The sequence below is a fragment of the Heteronotia binoei genome, chromosome 3 (genome assembly GCF_032191835.1).
Source record: "Heteronotia binoei isolate CCM8104 ecotype False Entrance Well chromosome 3, APGP_CSIRO_Hbin_v1, whole genome shotgun sequence".
NCBI classification, from domain to species: Eukaryota; Metazoa; Chordata; class Lepidosauria; order Squamata; family Gekkonidae; genus Heteronotia; species Heteronotia binoei.
The window spans coordinates 185,461,478-185,477,245 of NC_083225.1; positions in this window are offsets into that span (position 1 = coordinate 185,461,478).

The following is a 15,768-nucleotide window of genomic DNA, read 5'->3' on the forward strand; positions in this document are numbered from 1 at the left end:
AGATCTCCCAAGAACAATTAAGTGTGAGAGAAGGTTCAGTAGCGTCTTGAAACTCCTTTGCTGAGGTTACTGTAATCTCAACGGGCGCTCAGTCCAGTGGTGATGAAATGCTCCACTCTGGCCCTTTTTGAAGTCGCTTGAAACCTTTGAACACCTGGGTAGCAGGAGCTAGCGTTATTTCATCCTGAAATGACCTAGGCAGGCATCTCCGCTGTAGCTGCTAGGCAGCCAATGCTTTGATCAGGAAAAGGACTAATTGGCTGGGCAGGGCCTATTTTATTGCAAGCGGACTCCTGTCCAAAAATCAGAGTATATCAGCTGCATACAAAAGGTGTAATTGCCAGCTTTTGCAGCCATGGTGCCCAATACATGACCTGGTCTCCCACTATGAGCTCAGGCCTAGGATCTTTGGTACTGGGATATCTGGTTAATAGAACAGTTTTGTCCAGTCGTGAAAGGATGATCCTGAATGCAGTAAACAAATCTCCTAAGAAGTATATTGCAAAAAAGGTAAACTTCTGGGAGGCAGAGTCAAGTTTGGTGAGGTGGTTAAGAGAGCCAGTTTGGTGTAGTGGTTAAGTGTGCAGACTCTTATATGGGAGAACCGGGTTTGATTCCCCACTCCTCCGCATGCACCTGCTGGAATGGCCTTGGGTCAGCCATAGCTCTCATAGGAGTTGTCCTTGAAAGGGCAGCTGCTGGGAGAGCTCTCTCAGCTCCACCTACCTCACAGGGTGTCTGTTATGGGGGGAGAAGATATAGGAGATTGTAAGCCGCTCTGAGTCTCAGAGTGGAGGGTGGGATATAAATCCAATATCTTCTTCTTCTTAAGTGGGTGGACTCTTATCTAGGAGAACCGGGTTTGATTCCCCACACCTCCACATATACCTGATGTGACCTTGGGTCAGCCACAAGTTCTCTCAAGGCTGTTCTGCTCAAGAGCAGTTTCTGTCAGAGCTCTCTCAGCTCCACCTACCTCTCAGGGTGTGGGAAGGGGAAGGGAAAGGAGATGGTAAGCGACTCTGACACTCAAGTGAGGGGCGGGGTATAAATCCAGTCTCCTCTTCTTCTTCTTCAAGCAAAAATAGCTTCCAGAGAAGGCGGAGCTACTCACACAGAGAGGAGGCACAAGTACAAATGGGAAGAAGGGTTATTTTTTAAAAAAGCTGGGGAAAGAGGAGTGAGAGAATAAAACCCAACACAGATGGCAGTGTTATTTTAATCTGCACAGCCAATCAGATCTCCAGTGGCCAATCAGAGGTCCTGCAGGAAACAGCCTCACCTGGCCCTCCTCACTTTCTAGAAATACTAGGGTTGCCAAGTCCCAGGGGACTTGTTTCTATTGTACCATAGAGTTTTCCCTCCCAAATTGCTAGAGTGTCCAGGTAAACCATAGAGTTTTCTCGAAACCGCCTAGAGTGGCCGGTGCATGATGTTGCCGGCACGATGACATAACTTGTGGGTGGGCCGGCAGGTTGGGAGCCTCCTGGTCAAGAGAACCCCCACCCGGACTGGGGGCTTGGCAGCCCTAAGAAACACTTGCCAGATACCAGGAAAAGTGTTGGTGGGCACCATGGTGCCCATGGGAACCTCTCAGAAGAGAATGGAGTTCTCCTCCTGCAGAAGACTAGGATGTATAGTCCCTCAAGCTGGTCCAAGCTTTGACCCTGGTTCTGCACACACCTTGTCCCTGAAGCCGTGGGAGACGTTGGAATGTGGAGAGGTCTTTCGTGGTGCTTGTTCTGCAGGCTCTTGATTGACAGCCTGCTGTAGTATAGAATACAAGGGGAGGTCTTCTCTTGGAGGCTCTGAAAGACCAAGTTCTATGAAGAAAGGTTGAAGGAGCTAGGCATGTTTAGCCTGGAGAGGAGGCGGCTGAGAGGTGATATGATCACCATCTTCAAGTCCTTGAAGGGCTGTCCTATAGAGGATGGGGTGGAATTGTTTTCTGTGGCCCCAGAAAGTAGGACCAGAACCAATGGGTTGAAATTAAATCAAAAGAGTTTACGGCTCAACATTAGGAAGAACTTCCTGACAGTCAAAGCAGTTCCTCAGTGGAACAGGCTTCCTCGGGAGATGGTGGGCTCTCCTTCCGTGGAGGTTTTTAAACAGAGGCTAGATGGCCATCTGACAGCAGTGCGGATCCTGTGAATTTAGGGGGAGGTGTTTGTGAGTTTCCTGAGTTGTGCAGGGGGTTGGACTAGATGACCCTGGAGGTCCCTTCCAACTCTATGATTCTGTGAAATTCAGGGAGCCTCAGGAATAGTGAGGTCAATATGAGGCTCCTCAGTCCTTCCTCCCTGATCAAAGCAGGGTGCAGGTTATTCCTCCAAGCTCCATCCTTGAGATCTTGATTTTTTCCTCCTTAACAGATCATTTTTCCTCCTTAACAGATCAATTTTTCCCTCCTTAGATCATTTTTCCTCCTTAACAGATCAATTTTTCCCTCCTTAGATCATTTTTCCTCCTCAACAGATCATAACTAGAATGATTCAAGGTCTGGAACACTTTCCTTATGAAGAAAGGTTAAAATGCTTGGGGCTCTTTAGCTTGGAGAAACGCCGACTGCGGGGTGACATGATAGAGGTTTACAAGATTATGCATGGGATGGAGAAAGTAGAGAAAGAAGTACTTTTCTCCCTTTCTCACAATACAAAAACCCGTGGGCATTCAATGAAACTGCTGAGCAGTCAGGCTAAAAAGGATAAAAGGAAGTACTTCTTCACCCAAAGGGTGATTAACACATGGAATTCACTGCCACAGGAGGTGGTGGTAGCTTCAAGCATAGCCAGCTTAAAGAGGGGATTGGATAAACATATGGAGCAGAGGCTATTAGCCTCAGTATATTACTGGAACAGTCTGGGACAGTGATGCTCTGTATTCTTGGTGCTGGGGGGGGCGGGCAAAGTGGAAGGGCTTCTAGATCCACTTGTGAACCTCCTGATGGCACTGTTTTTTTGTTTTGTTTTTTGTCACTGTGTGACACAAAGTGTTGGACTGGATGGGCCATTGGCCTGATCCAACATGGCTTCTCTTATGTTCATTTTGTTGCAGGCCAGTTTGGAGAGTTATTGCCATCTCCATTGCTGTACTGGCAGTAGCAAAGACTTCTTTGAAGCCTTTGAAGGTTTCCCTTTATCCTCGTGAGCTGAGAGAAAATAGGCTCAATGTCTAGAAACTGCCGTCAAATCACAGATGACTTATGGGGAACCCCTAGGGTTTTCAAGGCAAGTGGTGAAGCTGAGGTGGTTCGCCACTGCTTTTCTCTGCCAAGTCTTTCTTGGTGGTCTCCCATCCAAGTACCGACCTAGCATAGCTTCTGAGTTCTGATGAGATAGGGCTATATTATATGATGCCGCATCTGTGAGGGTTCTGACAGTGTTTTTTAGAACCAGCTGGAACTGCATTCCTATGCATTCCTGCTCAAAAAAAAGCCGTTTAGAGCACATATCCAACCAGTGCTGTACCAGCTGCACTGACTCCAGATTGAAGACTGGATCAACGTCAAGGTGTTGGTGTTGACCTTTAAAGCCTAAATCAGGGGTGTCAAACATGCAGTTTGGGGGCTGAATGAAGCCCCCAGGAGGGCTCCTATCAGGTCCCCAAGCAACTGGCTGTCATCTGCTTCCTTCTCCCTCTCTCTTTCTTCCTTCTGCATAACGGCTTGCTTTGCAAGGCTTGCTCAATTACATACGATCTACAGAGCAAAACCTCTATTTTCTCCATTGGTTGAGGCTCCTCCCTTGGGGAGGAAGGGGGAGGTATAGCTTGCTTTGCCAGACTCTCTCAATTGCACAGCAGAGCTACTGAACCAAGCCCCTCTTCCTTCTGTTGACTGAGGCTCCTCCCCCCCCCCCCCAGTCCCCTGGGGAAGGAAGGAAAGAGCCAGAGCTTCCTTTGCCCAGTCCATTGGATCCCATGGGAGAAATACAAAGAAAGCATCCTTAAGACCAATGAGTGCTAACTTTTTAAGCATGTTTTAAGTTTTTAAATATATATATATATATATATATATATATATATATATATATATATATATGTTGTTTGTCTGTGTTCTTTATATTTATTTATTTATTTATTTATTCTATGACTTATATCCCGCCCTTCCCATAAAATGGCTCAGGGCGGCTCACAACAAACGATAAAACAATACACAAAGTGCAAAATTGTTACAGTTAAAAAGTCAAAACATTTAAAAACCTTAAAATCTTAACATTAAAACTATACCGTATATTTCACTAAAGTCTGATAAGCCACATTAATCTAGTCAGGCGTAGGCTAGCCGGAAGAGGCTTGTCTTACAGGCCCTGCGGAACTGAGTAAGATCTGATTACTGATTATAAAATGTATATCTCTGCTACCCAGTCTTAAATAGGTACATACATGGCCCGGCCTGACATGGCTTGCCCCAACCTGACATGGCCTGGGCCAACATTATATCTGGAATATAATGTTCTTGTGAAGTGAGATATATGTGAAGTGAGATATATCTTCACTTCTTGTGAAATGAGATATTCTAGAATAGGAAGCCATATAGCATAGAAGTTGGAAGAATAGAGAGGACGTTCCAATTGGTTAATGTTGTCAGAGATACAAGTGTTCCAAAGTTTCTTGTGCCAAAGGTTTAGATTAGCAGTTGAGTTTTATTGTTTTTATTGTAATTATTTAATTTGTTAGTATATTTATTGTAATCATTATAATGTTAGGCTGCATGTTCCATACGTTCTTGTAACCCACTCTGGGTCAGTTTTTGGGGAGGCTCAATAAAGGCTTCTGATTTGGGACGTCAGGATTCTTGGCCACATTGCCCACAGGTTCCAAAGGAGTAGGGGCTTTGCCGTTCTTTCCCTTTATATGGTAAAATTGTCCAGCTTTTCCATGTAATCCTGGTGTGATATTCCAAATGATGAATGTCTCTCAATGGATGCCGTCAAATAATTCAGTTTTCAAAGAGGAAAGGGGCAAGGTTGTACTAATACCCTTGTTTCGCAAGAGCTTTTTCAAGCGATAAAAGACCTCTCGGCAGAGACTACTTCAAGCTGCAATAAACCTCTTGGTAGAGAGCATATTCAAGCTGTAATAGACATCTTAGCAAAGAGCTTCTTCAAGCTGCGGTACACCTCTTAGCAAATTCTTAAAGCAAAGGCAATCGTAGCCCAAATGTTTTCTAACTGAACACCCAAAGGTGGCACCTTTACCATATAAAGGAAAAGAACTCTTGGTGTAAATGCTTCCTTTTGTTCAAAGGACTATTATGGTTGTTTTGATGAAAGCAATATATGTGGGTTAAATACAATTATTTATATAGGAATGGTTTTTCTTGTTATGTCATTTGATATAGAAGCTGGTTCATGTGGGGCTTTTTGCTTTTTGTTTCCTTGTTCTTTTCTGCCGTGATACTCTTTGTATGTTGTAATCCCCAGGTGGGGGCAGGGGATCCCCTGGTTTGGAGACCCTCCTCCCCGCTTCAGGGTTGTCAGAAAGCGGGGGGAGGGGAGGGAAATGTCTGCTGGGAACTCTATTATTCCCTATGGAGATTTATTCCCACAGAAAATCATGGAGAATTGATCTGCGGGTATCTGGGGCTCTGGTGGGGCTGTTTTTTGGGGTAGAGGCACCAAATTTTCAGTATAGCATCTAGTGCCTCTCCCCAAAATATCCCCCCAAGTTTCAAAAAGATTGGACCAGGGGGTCCAATTCTATGAGCCCCAAAAGAAGGTGCCCCTATCCTTCATTATTTCCTATGGAAGGAAGGAATTGAAAAGGTGTGCCGTCCCTTTAAATGTGATGGCCAGAACTCCCTTTGGAGTTCAATTATGCTTGTCACAGCCTTGATCTTGGCTCCTCCCCTAATGTCTCCTGGCTCCACCCCCAAAGTCTCCTGGCTCCACTCCCAAAGTCCCCAGTTATTTCTTGAGTTGGACTTGGCAACCGCAGATGCTGCTCTAAGTGCCAGGGCAGTTCAGAGCATCTGGCAGTTTTGTCAGGAGGAAGCACAGCTCGCTTGGCAAGTGTCACTTTTAAACATCGCCCATCCCGAAATACCTTGCCCCCCGAATGATGCTTTGACATAAATCAGAATTTCATTACTTTAATGTGACTCAATCGGCACCCCCTAAAGCTCCTGTAATGTGTTTTTTTTTTGCTTCCCCTTTTTTTGTGGGGGGGGGGGGAGCGAGAAATCTATTCATTAGAAACCACATTAGAAAATGATTAACCATTTTTAAAGTATTTTATAGCTCAGTGAACTCCAGCAGCTGTGAGGTATTATTCAAGCTACATTAGGAGACACACGTGAGCTACTGACAATGTCCTAAACAATTTGTCTCCCAAGGAACAATGTGGCCATATCTGGCACAACCTGCCTTGCACAAAACAAGATTTTTCGACTTGTTCTATGAGCAAAGAATAAATCTTCCAGGGCTGCAAGCAGAATTTGCTGCAGGCCAAGTAGTACTTGAGTTGATATAGCTGCAGTCAGGTTGCTGGGGAGAGAGTTCCTACAGCTTCCTGCAAGAGAGCTGTAGTAACCCACCCAGAATGCACCACATGCCCTGATGAGATGCTCAGGAAGCTAATGCAGGACTCCCACGGGAACAAACAACTCTGTTTATATTTCACCATATGTTAAAGATGACCTTTGTAGGAGAACATTTTCTGGTTATTTGATTGATCAGGAGTGATGCTTGGGCCCTATGCTTTTAATTAAGCCTTACAAAAAGAGATGTTAAAGATAGAAACCAGTCAATCGTGAGTTGGGACAATATAATGATGCAAAAGTCAAACTGTTCCTTCCCCCCCACCAGTGTCTAGTCTCCCTGTGAAATGCCACCTAGTGGCCTTAATGTGAATTACAGATACACGGAGGTCAATGGTCCTCATAGAAGACACCTGGTTTTCTCCAGTCCAACTCTCCAACCACCACATTGCTCGGCATGTTTTTACAAATGTATGGGAGGGGGCATAGGGTCCAGATTATGAAGAACATAGGTATTACAAAGCCTTCTAGGGGCTAGGGTTGCCAACCTCCAGGTTGGAGCTAGAAGACTCCCAGGATCACAATTGATCTCCAGATCACAGAGATATTGGATTTATATCCCACCCTATACTCTGAATCTCAGAGTCTGAGTTGTCACAATCTCCTTTACCTTCCCCCCGCCCCCCGCAACAGACACCCTGTGAGGTGGGTGGGGCTGAGAGAGCTCTCACAGCAGCTGCCCTTTCAAGGACAACTCTACAAGAGCTATGGCTGACCCAAGGTCATTCCAGCAGCTGCAAGTGGAGGAGTGGGGAATCAAACCTGGTTCTCCCACATAAGAGTCCACGGACGTAACCACTACACCAAACTGGTTCTCCCCTGGATCAGTTCCCCTGGAGAAAATGGTTGCTTTGGAGGCCAGGAAGAGTGCAGGTGGGGTTTCCAGGCCTCTTCCCATAGCAGAAGGTCTCCTGCTGGCATCAAACAGGGGCAGGAGAAAAAAACAAACAAACCATCAGCAGATGCATCATTATGTCACTTCCAGAGAAAATCTGACGGTAGATATCTCTAGGAATCACTGGAAGCTCTACGGTAAAACCATAGAGTGTCTGATGATTTCCAGAGCCACCCACCATCCCTTCCAGGTTGTCCCCAGAAGTGACATTACAGTGCACACATGCCATATGTCCTCAATTATCCTTGCCCCCCAATGCCTGACAGCCCTAGGTCTTTTAGAAGGCCTAGAAACCCTTCCCATTGGGGAGAAAGGGAGTGTGCAAAATAATTAAATAAATAAAGCTGCCACTTGGCAGATCAGACTCTAATATCTCTGTCTAGCACAGTTCATCTTTCCTTCAAGGAACTCAGAGTGGCTTCCGTGATTTTTCTTTCTGTCATTTTATCCTCACAACAACCCTGGGAGACTGGCTAGGTGAGAGCAGGGGTGGAATTCTAGCGGGAGCTCCCTTGCATGTTAAGCCACACCTCCCTGATGTAGCCAATCCTCCAAGAGCTTCCAAAAAAAGAGAGCCTTGTAAGCTGTTTGAGGATTGGCTACATCAGGGGTGTGTGGCTTAACATGCAAGGGAGCTTCTGCTAGAATTCCAACCCTGGGTGAGAGACGGCAAAAGGTCATCTGTTGAGTACAATGCCCGAAAGGGGATTTGAACCTAGGTCTCTCCAGTCCAATCCTCTAACCACCTCACCACTCGTCAGGGATCGTTTTGTAGAAAAATAGGTGGTGGAGCTCATTAACAAAACTCATTAGCATATGCCACCAGCCAAAAGCAACCTGCTGCAAGAAAGCAGAGCCCCAGGAGAGTGAGGCCTGCTTGGGCTGGCTAGAGATCCAGCCAACCCAAGCAGGTCTCGCTTGCCTGGGGCTCTCCTTAGCCACCTCCCCCTCAAGTCAAAAGGCCAGCAAGCCACCTGCCACCCCAAATCACATAAGAAGTGGAGAAAAGGCGGTGTGGACTTCTCCAGGGATTAGTGAGGGCTGCTGGGGGTGTGGCAAAGCTCCTGGTGGCTGGCTGGCTGCCCACTCTCCTAATCCAAGGATTGTTATGCAGCTGCACCTGCTATTCAATGGACAAGGTAGGTGGGGAGGAGGAGGGGGAACCTGCAGAATCCGAAGCATGCCACTCAGCATCTTTTTTCAAATTTTCTTCCAGCTTGGGATCCTTCCAGTAGCAAAGACATGGGTTTTGGTTTAGGAAGGGAACGGCATGAAAGATACAATTCAGTACTGCGGAACATCAAGAATGGAGAGCCTCTCTGTAATTAATTTGAAAAAATAAATATCTTTTCACCAACCACGGGCCGAAGATGGGTTTATCGAACGCTATATTATTTTAAAATGAGCCAGACATATTCCTTGCATGTCGGGCCTCACGCATTACATAGAATTATTTCCTTGGCGTGACCAGAAGCCCTCTCTACGAGATGGGAGTGGACACGATAAACAGATGTCGCTTCTGCATTTCATTCTTGGCTTCCAACTAAATTTCTAAGTAACCATTTGTGCCTCGCTGGTTGACTTGTCATATTTTATGGCCCGGAAGAGAACTGAAGTGGACGGGGAGAGGGTGCGTGTGTGTGTCTTCTCCGCAATCGGAAACATGGCATTCTGGTTGTCATCTCGCCACTGAAATGCCAATTAGGGGCTGAGAGGCATGTAAGGCTTTAATTGAAATGTGTCAGAGGGAAGAATGGCCTGTTAGCTCTTGGAAATGGGCTCTGCGCTCCTGTTTCTACAATTAGGGCTCCTCCAGGTGTGCATTACACAGCTATCGAGAAAGACAGTGGAGAAGGTAGCAGAAGTCACAACATGAGTATAGCTCATCAAATGCATGCTGAGAGGTTGTCTAGCTCCTTCTTCCTCCTTCCTTCTTCTTCCTCCAGTTCGGTGTCATGGTTAAGCGTGCGGACTCTTATCTGGGAGAACCGGGTTTGATTCCCCACTCCTCCACTAGCACCTGCTGGAATGGCCTTGGGTCAGCCATAGTTCTCGCAGGAGTTGTCCTTGAAAGGGCAGCTGCTGTGAGCGTCCTCTCAGCTCCAGCCACCTCACAGGGTGTCTGTTGTGGGGGAGGAAGATAAAGGAGATTGTGAGCCGTTCTGAGACTCTCTGAAATCCAATATCATCATCATCATCATCATCATCATCATCTTCTTCTTCTTCTTCTTCTTCTTCATATCTGGGAGAACTGTTTTGATCCCCCACTCCTCCACTTGCACCTGCTGGAATGGCCTTGGGTCAGCCATAGCTCTCGCAGAGGTTATCCTTGATAGGGCAGCTGCTGTGAGAGCAGAGGCGGCCTGACGCCTCGTGCGCCCTTGGCAGACTTGCTGCCTGGTGCCCCCGTACCTCCCCCCTCCCTGCCGCGGATCTACGCCCTTCCCGCCATGCCTCCTCCCTCCCTTCGGGCCCTTTCCCACCCACCCCATGCCAATTTCAATGCCGGAACCGGCTCTATCGCCGCATTCTGGCTCTCTAAAGCCCCCCCCTCGCTGGCCACAGCCAAACACTTGAATCACTGGTAAAACCGCACCGCGGGGCTGGAATGCACTCACCGTCTCTCAGGAACAGCGTCCTGAAAGGGTGACCCCAGCTGCCTCTTCTCCCATTCAGGAAGTGGGGAGGGGAGGAGTCAGTGGCAGCGGGGGTCGCCCTTTCAGAACACTGTTCCTGAGAGATGGTGAGCGCATCCCGGCCCCGCGGCACGGTTTTACCCATGATTCGAGTGTTCAGCGGGGGGGGGGGCTTTAGAGAGCCGGAATGTGCCGCTAGAGCCAGTTCGGCATTGAAATTGGCATGGGGTGGGTGGGAAAGGGTGCAAAGGGAGGGAGGAGGAGGCATGGCAGGGAGGAGAGAAGGCACGGGGGTGCGGAGCCATGGGGGGGAGGCGAAGGGAGGGAAGGAAATGGTAGCAGCGGGGGGCGGTAGCAGTGGTAGCAGCGGGGGTTGGGGGAGGCAGGCAAACTAGGTGCTTGCCTGGGGCATCGGGAGGGGGGTGGGGAGCCCAATTTGGCACCCCTACCCTCCTGGCGCTCTAGGCAACTGCCTAGTTTGCCTAGTGGGAGAGCCGACCCTGTGTGCGAGCCCTCTCAGCCCCACCCACCTCACAGGGTATCTGTTGTGTGAGGAGAAGATAGAGGAGTTAGTAAGCCACTCTGAGTCTCTGATTCAGAGAGAAGGGTGGGGTATAAATCTGCAGTCTTCTTCTTAAAAAAAAAATGGAGTAAGGCCTTTTTGGCCTAGGGTTACGACTCTTTTTTCCCTTGTGAGAGTTTGTGGGTTCTGTTTCCAATCCAGACAAACCCATACTGGAGGAGAGAACTTAGGGAAGCATCATAGCTCAAATAGCAGAGCACCTACCTGGAATACGTAAGGCCCCTGGCATCTACATGTGAAGAATCAGGTGGTACCATATAGATGATATAAAGGACCCCTGCTTGAAACCACAGGGAAAGGCCAATCAGAGAAGACAATACAGAGCTAAATGGACCAATGCTCTGACTCACTATAGGGCACCTTAATGGGTTCAAAACTGTATCATGGCAGATGGAACATATATGGATGAAGGCTGCTTCTTATGGGAAAAATTACTGCCACATCATAAGAACATAAGAGAAGCCATGTTGGATCAGGCCAATGACTCATCCAGTCCAACACTCAGTGTCACATACACACACACACACACACACACATATGTATGTATATATGTATACACTGTGGCTAATAGCCTCTGATGGACCTCTGCTCCATATTTTTATCCAATCCCCTCTTAAAGCTGGCTATGCTTGTAGCCGCCGCCACCTCCTGTGGCAGTGAATTCCACATGTCAATCACACTTTGGGTGAAGAAGGACTTCCTTTTATACGTTTTAACCTGGCTGCTCAGCAATTTCATCGAATGCCCACGAGTTCTTGTATTGTGAGAAAGGGAGAAAAGTACTTCGTTCTCTACTTTCTCCATCCCATGCATTATCTTGTAAACCTCTATCATGTCACCCCGCAGTCGACGTTTCTCCAAGCTAAAGAGCCCCAAGCGTTTTAACCTTTCTTCACAGGGAAAGTATTCCAAACCTTTAATCATTCTAGTTGCCCTTTTCTGCACTTTATCCTTTTTGAGGTACGGCGACCAGAACTGCACACAGTACTCCAAATGAGACCGCACCATCGATTTATACAGGAGCATTATGATACTGGCTGATTTGTTTTCAGTTCCCTTCCTAATAATTCCCAGCATGGCGTTGGCCTTTTTTATTGCAATCATGAACAGTTGGGGGGGGGTGGAGTCTGTGACAGTGAATCCCACTAAAAGGCCTGGGCCCAGTGGCTTCCCAATCTCAGGGTCTCCTGATGCCGGCCCAGGATTCATCCCAGGACTTTTTTTTTAGCAGGAACTCCTTTGCATATTAGGCCACACACCCCTGATGTAGCCAGTCCTGCTGAAGCTTACAGTAGGCCCTGTGGAGGTGCGTGGCCTAATATGCAAAGGAGTTCCTGCTACAGAAAAGAGTTGGGAGTGAGCAGTGTTGGGAGTGAGCAGTGAAGTGGCCAAGTTTGCGGATGACACTAAATTGTTCAGGGTGGTGAGAACCAGAGAGGATTGTGAGGAACTCCAAAGGGATCTGTTGAGGCTGGGTGAGTGGGCGTCAACGTGGCAGATGCGGTTCAATGTGGCCAAGTGCAAAGTAATGCACATTGGGGCCAAGAATCCCAGCTACAAATACAACTTGATGGGGTGTGAACTGGCAGAGACTGACCAAGAGAGAGATCTTGGGGTCGTGGTAGATAACTCACTGAAAATGTCAAGACAGTGTGCGTTTGCAATAAAAAAGGCCAATGCCATGCTGGGAATTATTAGGATGGGAATTGAAAACAAATCAGCCAGTATTATAATGCCCCTGTATAAATCGATGGTGCGGTCTCATTTGGAGTACTGTGTGCAGTTCTGGTCGCCATACCTCAAAAAGAATATGATAGCATTGGAGAAAGTCCAGAAAAGGGCAACTAGAATGATTAAAGGGCTGAAGCACTTTCCCTATGAAGAAAGGTTGAAACGCTTGGGACTCTTTAGCTTGCGGGGTGACATGATAGAGGTTTACAAGATAATGCATGGGATGGAGAAAGTAGAGAAAGAGGTGCTTTTCTCCCTTTCTCACAATACAAGAACTCGTGGGCATTCGATGAAATTGCTGAGCAGACAGGTTAAAACGGATAAAAGGAAGTACTTCTTCACCCAAAGGGTGATTAACATGTGGAATTCACTGCCACAGGAGGTGGTGGCGGCCACAAGTATAGCCACCTTCAAGAGGGGTTTAGATAAAAATATGGAGCACAGGTCCATCAGTGGCTATTAGCCACAGTGTGTGTGTATATATAAAGTTTTTTGCCACTGTGTGACACAGAGTGTGACACATGGCTTTTCTTATGTTCTTAAAAGCCCTGGTACTTCCATCGACGTCTTCATCATCTAGTGATACCACCTTACAATGTACCAACTGCACCATTGAAACAATCAATGAATCATTCAAATCAGCTTGCCGCTCTGTTCATTTCAGCATCTCATTCTGAATACGCCGGGAAGGAACCCAATCAGCATAAAATGGGCATGGTGTGACTTTATTTGTTACAAATTTGTCCGTGTCCAGTAACTAGTAAATGAGTTTAAACCCTGTAAGCCAGCTAATGATCTTTGTGAGAAACAAGTGTGAAATAGCATGACATTTGCTCTGTATGTGTGGATTTGTTTGGAGATTAACATGTGAGTATATGCGTTGGTTTTGAGTATGAGCTGCTTGTAAGGTTGCCAGGAGACTTATGGCATTTGGCACTGCACAGGAAGGGACATCATCCTGCCAGTGATGTCCAAGTGACGCTCTATTACTTGGGCAAAAACACTATGGCAAAACCAACTTCTGCCGTAGAGTTTTTTGCTTAAATACTGGAGTCACCCAGACATCACTGGTGTGATGTCACTTCCACAAATCTATGTGGTGTTGGAGAAGACTTTTACGAATACCATGGATCGCTTAAAAAACAAATATGTGGGCTAGGGTTGCCAATCCTCAGGTGGGGGCAGGGGATCCCCCGGTATGGAGGCCTCCCCCCCCCCCACTTCAGGGTCGTCAGAAAGCGGGGGGAGGGGAAGGAAATGTCTGCTGGGAACTAAACTGAAGCTGTTGTGCATCGGTCCCATCCAATATTCCCTCTGAGCTGTGGCATCCTGTGAGCAAAACTTCTACGTGGTGAGCTGCTGACATTAAAGTTGTGAGCTGCTGCATAAATTAGTTTGTTCTGGGGATATTTTTCCTAAGCTAAGACAAAAAATGTGTGAGCTGGAGGCCAAAAAACCGTGAGCTAGCTCACACTGGCTCAGCTTAGAGGGAACACTGGTCACATCCCAAGAAGATCATAGATAATAATGCTGGGAAATTTGAAGGGAGTAGGAAAAGAGGAAGAACCAACATGAGGTGGATTGACTCAGTCAAGGAAGCAGGATCTGAAAAGGTCTGTTAATGATAGACTGTTTTGAAGGTCGTTAATTCATAGGGCTGCAATAAGTTGGAAGCAACTTGAAGGCTCTTCATACACAAACAGACACAATTTGAATTGTGGTTAACTAAGAACGATATTCTATGGCAGGTGTCAGGTGTCCCCAAGCTTTCTGAGCCCGTGGGCACCTTTGGAATTCTGGCACAATGCGGTGGATGCAGTCACAAAATGGCTGCCGGCTACAGGAAGTGGAGCCAGGAAACAAATGCTGCCTCAGCTTATATCAGTAATCATAATGCCCCTGTATAAATCGATGGTGCAGCCTCATTTGGAGTACTGTGCACAATTCTGGTCACCGCACCACAAAAAAGATATTCTAGCATTGGAAGAAGTGCAGAAAAGGGCAACTAGAATGATTCAAGGGTTGGAACACTTTCCCTATGCAGAAAGGTTAAAACGCTTGGGGCTCTTTAGCTTGGAGAAACGTCGACTGAGGGGTGACATGATAGAGGTTTACAAGATAATGCATGGGATGGAGAAGGTAGAGAAAGAAGTGCTTTCTCGAAATACAAGAACTCATGGGCACTCAATGAAATTGCTGAGCAGTCGGGTTAGAATGGTTAAAAGGAAGTACTTCTTCACCCAAATGGTGATTAACACGTGCAATTCACTGCCAAAGGAGGTGGTGGCAGCTACAAGCATAGCCAGCTTTAAGAGGGGATTGGATAAACATATGGAACAGAGGTCCGTTATTGGGTATTAGCCACAGTGTATTGATGAAATTTTCTGTCTGAGGCAAGACATGCTCTGTATTCTTGGTGCTTAGGAGGGGCACAGTGGGAGGGCTTCTAGTGTCCAGGCCTCACTCGTGGGCCTCCTGATGGCCCCTGTTTGTTTTTTAGCCACTGTGACACAGAGTGTTGGACTGGATGGGCCATTGGCCTGATCCAACAGGGCTTCTTTTATGTTTTTATGTGACACAGAGTGTTGGACTGGATGGGCCATTGGCCTGATCCAACAGGGTTCTCTTATGTTCTTGTGTGACACAGAGTGTTGGACTGGATGGGCCATTGGCCTTATCCAACAGGGCTTCTCTTATGTTCTTATGTGACACAGAGTGTTGGACTGGATGGGCCATTGGCCTTATCCAACAGGGCTTCTCTTATGTTCTTATGTGACACAGAGTGTTGGACTGGATGGGCCACTGGCCTGATCCAACATGGCTTCTCTTATGTTCTTATGTGACACAGAGTGTTGGACTGGATGGGCCACTGGCCTGATCCAACATGGCTTCTCTTATGTTCTTATGTGACACAGAGTGTTGGACTGGATGGGCCATTGGCCTGATCCAACATGGCTTCTCTTATGTTCTTATCAGGAGGCACTCAGGCAAGGCCTCTGAGCTTGGAAGGAAGCTGGCAGTCCGACTCCTGCCCCTTCCAGCGGGCAATTCCTTGAAAAGGGTCAGATGGTGGAAGTGGCTACTCGAAAGAGAAGGAAAAGCCCCTCCAAAGAGTTGTGAACCCCTCGGAGGGCAGAATGGAACTGGGCCTGCAGACCAGAGCAAGCATATTCTGCCACATCCTGATTGGACAATCCCCACGCCCCATAGCCAGTAGCCATTTGCTACAATTATTTCAGGGGCTTTTTTTCCCCCCACCTGGCAATTTTCCCTTGGAAGGATTTGTTTTAGAAAGACCCTCCAGAGTCAGGAGTTAATCAAAGGCTAACCGGGCCAAATCAGAAGCCATTCCATGTCTAGAGGCAGCTCCAACCGCCGGGCTTTG